This window comes from Carya illinoinensis, chromosome 8 (assembly GCF_018687715.1).
Source record: "Carya illinoinensis cultivar Pawnee chromosome 8, C.illinoinensisPawnee_v1, whole genome shotgun sequence".
In the NCBI taxonomy this organism is placed as follows: domain Eukaryota; kingdom Viridiplantae; phylum Streptophyta; class Magnoliopsida; order Fagales; family Juglandaceae; genus Carya; species Carya illinoinensis.
The window spans coordinates 35,794,154-35,800,280 of record NC_056759.1 but is presented as its reverse complement, the minus strand read 5'-3'; positions in this window follow the sequence as shown (position 1 = coordinate 35,800,280).

Sequence of the window (6,127 nt, the reverse complement as noted above, 5' to 3'; positions counted from 1 at the left end):
TGGTTTAAGATAATTTTATCTAAGGTTTGAGGCCTTATAGATTTTAGGAAATAAGATTTTGGTAATTAAGGTTTTAGGTTCGACAAGCTTTGGGGGAAATAATTAAATTTCAAGTTTTAAATTTCGTTGATTCGGATGAACATTTTGGTGGCAATTGGGGTTTTAAAATTTACAAGTTTTAAGGTGAATGTTTTGGATTAAAGCTATCAATCTCGAGGATTTCAGAAAATGATTTATTATCCGCTAATGTATTAGATTTTAAAAGTTTTGGGAGCCGATTGTCCTATTATGGGGTGTAAGCTCATTGATCTTAGAAATTTTAGAAATTATTCTTATTTGATTTAAGGTTTTAGAATTACAGAGTTGAAGGATCAATTTATAATAAAAGTTGACTTCTTAATTTTACAGACTTGGGGTGTTAGCTTGATCCACTCTGGAGAGTGATTAGTTTGCAACCATTAAAATGGGGTTGATCAGAGTTTAGTTAATAATATGAAATTTTTCTGGAGTACATTTCTTTGAGAATGGAAGGTAATGATATAGCTCATATACTTTTTTGAGGATTGTAGATATTGACTTAGTTCAGAAAATGACTATTGTTAACTCGAGGTTGTGGTAACCGATTTTAGGAAATGATTTTTGTCGGTTTGGAAGATATGGACCCATTGAGGTTTTGGAAGCGATAGCTTAATTGTTGGTATTGAATTCGATTGAAGTTGAGACCTTATGTTCTAGAGACTTTTGGGAACGGATTATTAGCAGGTTTAAGGTCATTTTCTGTACAAAGTTTTAAGCGTTAACTATTTGCTTATATTAAGGGTATAAGTTAAGCAGATATAGGAATGATTCATGTTGATTTGCAGATATAAGTCCAGATGATAGAAATAGTAGTAATGGATTACTTGTACGTTGGAATGACTATTGGTTTCGGCTAAGGACGTATGAGATTGACACATGATAGTGGTAAATCGATTGGAGCGTTCAGTCGAAGCGTGTTACTCAATGGAATGTGGGTTGGCAATAATTGTTATAGCTCGAGGTTATAGTGACAAGTTTTAGGATTGATTCATATCGAGTTGAGGATAATAGATGATGCAGGTTTTGGGAAGTGAAATTTTGTTTATTTTGAGGATAAGGTACGGATGTTGGAAATGGAAGTGATGGATCACTTATATGTTAGGATGATTATTGATCTTAGCTAAGGGTACATGAGATCCATTTATAGTGGTGGTGAGAGTGTATGGATTTCGGAGAGTACAAATCCTAGTCTCTTTTTGGCTTGAGAGAAGTGGCTTTGGTGAGTACTGAAATGGATTAGATGTGATAGTATTAAATTCAATAGATTTTAACTTCGAGTTCTTAGTGAGTTGATCGGAGTGTACAGTTGAAGTGGGTTACCAATTGGAGTGATAGTTGGCATTTATTGTGGAGACTATCTTAGAGAATTAATTGTGACTTGAGGTCACACAGGAATTTAAATTTTGAGGCTATACTTTCTTTTGGAGTTTGAGTGTCCAATTGGGAGAATTATATACATTTTATTTAACTAGAAGAGAGATTGTTGAGTCGCCATGTGTAGTGGTTAATAAAATCTTGAAAGTGGAAGTTTGGGAATCAACGGTGATTAGCCTAAACAGGTACGTAAGGTAATAAGCAGTAAAAGTCAGGAGAGTAGTGCCATAGTTTTGATGGATTGGAGGTTTGAATAGCATGGCCTATCTTGAGATTTAATTTTGTATGCAATTGAAGGAAATAGTCGTGCTAATATTAGGGTTATGAGAATAGGAGTAGGTAAGTGAGTTTATAAGAAGGGTTTATTAAGGTTATCGTGAATTTAATCGTGGTTCGTAGTGAATTTAGTTATCTCTAAATTAGACGATATTCAGAATTTAGATGATGATCTTGAAAGTGTAAGTTGTTAGGTAGGAGTTATAGGTGCTTTATTAGTTGGTCGGGACGGATCCGAGCCTTTTGTTCTCAATCTTAGATGAGATTGGCGTATTGGTGATAATGTTGCTTGTTTTTAATTTGGAAGTTGCAATTGATTGATATTGTCTTTTTGTTGATGATCATGGGTGTCATTGCGGAATTTTGATTTGATTAGGGTAGCTAGAGATAATTGAAGGATAGGAGTGAAAATTCATGATTTTGGGAGACTATATTTTCTATCAAAATGTGATAAAGGATTTTCTTGTTTTCAGGTGTTAAGAGTTAGCTTGTATTCAAGGGTGTTAATTTATGAGGATATAGTCTTTTTGCATTTTGGCGGGTTATCAGAATGCACACGGAAACGTGATTTTTGGAGATAGTTAGGTATTTAAATTTTGTGCTGAATTTGGGTAATTAGTGACGACTCGAAATTTCGAGCAGGTACTTGTAATTGGAGAGTAATATTTTAGTTGTGCAAATGATGATTATTGATGGTTTATTTTGGAAGTGACTATTAGATTACCAAGATATGGTGATTTCGGTTTACGTGGCCGCTTTAAGAGTTCTAGACGTGATGCATTTCTGGGAGATTAGTGCGAATATGATGGAGTTGCTTATAGGAGTATTTTTGGGAAGTGCATTCTTCATACTTGTGTGGAAATGGTTGATGGTATGATTTTCTCAAGTATAATCGGAGTTGTTTATGGTATCTTTTTGGCGCTGGTAGTTGATCTTGCAAAATTTTGAGGACGAAATTTGTTTTTAAGGAGGGGAGGATGTGATGACCCGCTTTTGCGTGTATTTTCACTGAAGGGTTGTTTTTAATTTAATTAATATATTAGTTTATTTATTTTAAATTAATGTGTTTTAAATTGGTTTTTAATTTATTTGATGTTGTGTTTATTTTATTTAGTCGTTTTACGGTTTTTAAAATCGTTTTCGGCGGATCAGTTTTGGTTTCCGGAGTGAGGATTGGACCTCATTTCTTTTCCCTCATCTTTTCTTTTTCTTTTCTCTTTTTCCTTTTTCTTTTTCCTTTTCCTTCTTTTTCTTTCTTTTTCTTTTTTTTCTTCTTCTTTCTTCTTCCTCCTCTCCCGCGTACGCTCATCAGCCCATTTTCTCTCATTTCGTCGCCGCCCCTTTGACCGGCCGGTTCTCCGCCGTCCGGCGACCGTTTGATGCACCGTCACCACCATTCTCTTCCCCTTCCACCATAGATCATCCCCACCAATTTTCAGAGCCATCGGACCAGCCGTTTGCTTTCGAGAGCCGCCGGAAGTCGCTGCACCTGCTCTGTTTTCACCCCTGTCGCCGGAATCTTCTTCAGCCCAGACCGCCGCCGTCCGGCCACCGTTTGGCTCGCCGCCGGTCTTGTTCGAACCCCCTCCCTCCGGCGCACCTTCCCACCAAATATCTCCCCCATCCGGCCAGCCGTTAGCCACCTAGAGCCATTTCTTTCCCCACGGTTTTTGGCTCGATCCGCCGCCGTCGCTCCACCTCCGGCCACCATTTCTTCACCACTTCATCACCGACTCCTTGCCGTCCTAACCCACCTATTTCCGGCCTCCAACGACCACCGGAACAGCTCCTACGAGCTTGCTTTCCGATTTGAGTTTTCCGGCCTATTTCCGGAGTTTTCGCCGCCACCCACGGCCAACCACCACTTCCAAAAGCTTCACAATCATCCCTAGACCATTCCCTATCAATCCTAAGCCCTGGTTTGTCCCCGTTCAAAAATGGGTAATTTATTACCCACGGACACAGTGTAAATTACACTGTTACGTTGCTTTTCCTCCGCCGTTTGCAACGCCGCGAGCTTTCTAAAAATACCATATAGCGCTGTAAGTATTTTCCAAACCCTATTTTCAGATTTTAATATATATTGCTCATTTAATTATTTACTGTTGTTGGTTGTTGTTTCCGGACTGAGTCCGAGGAGTTCGGGGGTCGGATGGATGGAGGACGGAGTTGTCTGTTTAATTGATTATGTTGGTTGGTTATTTTATTATGCATTGATTTGGCATTTCATGGTGCATGCACGTGTGTTTGTGGATTTATGTGAAAAGTCTGTGTATTGGCGTGAGTGGTTTTACGGGTGCGTGTGTATCACGAGCCCAAGCCGGGATGGGTTATTATCTCGGTGGAGCTCCTCTGGTCACTCGGGAGCGGAATAAACTGAGTGATGTCCCCTGAGTTATCGAGAGAGATGACGGGAGCGGGACTAGGGGATGCTTGGCTACGAACGTGCCGGGCATGGAACCGGGCATCGCCCTACTCACCGACTCCGTGGCCCTTCGCTGGCGAGGGCTAGAGGATGCTTGGCTACGCACGCGCGGGGCGCGGAACTGGGCATCGCTTGTTAGGTGTCACATGCGTGGTGGTACTCTGCGGTGTGACACTGGAGCCAGGGTGTGCGGATGACCCCTAGGGGAGGTCATGGTGCATACGGTTAAAATTGGATAATGGTTTATGAGGCCAATGTGACTTTTGGCGTGGGCCAGATGGACTTCTGGCGAGATATTGGGCCGGATGGACTTCCGGCGAGATATTGGGCCAAATGGACTTTTGGCGGCCAAATGTGACTTTTGGCGTGTTTTTCGGAAAGGATGTGTTTGTGGGCCAAAAGGGTTTTTTTGGCGTGTGTGGAAAACTTGGGTTTTTGTGGGCTTTGTGCATTGGGCATGTTTCATGCATCTTGTATGAGTTTTATGTGTTTTTATCTGGTAGTGTTTGGGTTTTACTTACCTGCGGTACCATTCGTGGTTCCGTAGCTTTTGGTGCAGAGTTAGAGGACGAAGAGGAGGAGGCTGAGCCCGAGGATGCGGCTCCGCCGGGTTGCTGATGATATGTTTTATATTTGTTTAAAACTGTATTTGCGGTTTTTGTAATATTTTATTTATGTATGTTTTAAACAGCCTGTATTATGTTAAAAAAGAAAAATTCTGGTACTTAGTTATGACTTTCTTTATCCGCTGCGAGTTTCTCTGTACACATCTGTTGCCTTGCACACACTCGGCACCCGACGATGGGATGGTGACCCGGGTTGTCACCATCCGGACGTCTCAATTTCCCCGTGTTCGGGCGTGGGGATTTTGGGGGCGTCACAAATAAATAATAATCAAAAGTAAGTGAAAAATAATTAAAAAAATAGTAAGATCACTCTACTATCCAAACCCAACCAACCATAGTGAATAGAATGCAAGGCATTTTGTAAAATTTGGACAATTGAAATAAGCAGGCAGACTGATTATTTTAACTAATTTGAAAAATATACCAGCATACTGATCCATCTTTTGATTGTAACTTATTTATTTTTATTTTTTATACAAAAATAAAAATAGAGTGATTGTAAAAGTCTCATTTAACTAGTTCAGACTAGCAAAATGTAGAACATAACAATATATTGTGATTTTTAATTGTAGTTTAATAGTTTATTTATCAAATTATATAAAAACTATTTTAAGTGACTTCTCATTTATAAAAAATGGGTAGAAATCAAAATTTTTATTCTATATTTTTCTTTTTTTATTTCTCTTATATTATATTTATTTATTTTAAAATTATTATGGGAAGCTCTCATTCCATTAAATTTAATATCTTATAATCACTTAGTTTATTTTAAATAAAAAAAATTTGTCAAATAACACACCCACCCCGGACAATCACGGACGGACTGTTACAGTGAAAAATCAAATCAAAATGCAGTTTTTCAATTTGGTGAGTCCTCATTTATCATCATCTTTCGTAGTGCTTCTTTTCAGCTTTTGTTTTTATCTTTTTTACTGTTCCTTACTTTTTTTAGATTGGTCGTTGTAAGTGTTTGCTTTTTATTCCATTATAAAGCCAGTCATATTTTTCGACTTATGCCACGCTCTATTATTCAATCGACCGACAGGGAGTCAAGGACACCATGCAGATTACACTCAGGGCTTGAGCAGTATTTTCTTTCTTTTAATAAGACTTTGTTTGAACGCTGAACTGAAGTAAAATGAATTGAATTATTTAGAGTATTGGGAATGATTTATGTATCTTTATATTTATCTTTATATTTATATAATATTTTTTAAATTTATCTATATTAGATTATGCATCATTAAAATTTTACATAATTATGAATAATATTATTTTATTATTTTTACTCTCTCCTATCTATTAAAGTCAAATTTATAGAATTTATATTAAGATAATTTTGATATAT